Below are 326 nucleotides of genomic sequence, written 5' to 3'. Positions count from 1 at the left end.
CAGTTCCCACTATTTAGCTTCGGATATAAACCCAATCCCAGCTATGAAATCTTTTCCTAGTTATCCGGTCCTATAAATTTTAGCAAAAGTTGAAAATCCCACAAAAATTAATCCAAACAAATGTACTATGATATATGGGACTCTGGACTCAAACCATGTCAAGGTGGTCCCATATTGAGGGGGAGAAACACTCAGAGATCCCCAATAAATCTTAATAAAGCTACAATACGTTAACATGAGGCATCCAAGGAGATCCACTTGTTACTTTATTGCTCAAGAATGAAAAATCATTAATGTATTAAATGTCTGCATTTACAAAACAAACT

The sequence above is a fragment of the Macrobrachium rosenbergii genome, chromosome 16 (genome assembly GCF_040412425.1).
Source record: "Macrobrachium rosenbergii isolate ZJJX-2024 chromosome 16, ASM4041242v1, whole genome shotgun sequence".
Lineage (NCBI taxonomy): Eukaryota > Metazoa > Arthropoda > Malacostraca > Decapoda > Palaemonidae > Macrobrachium > Macrobrachium rosenbergii.
Note: the sequence above shows the minus strand (reverse complement) of the source record.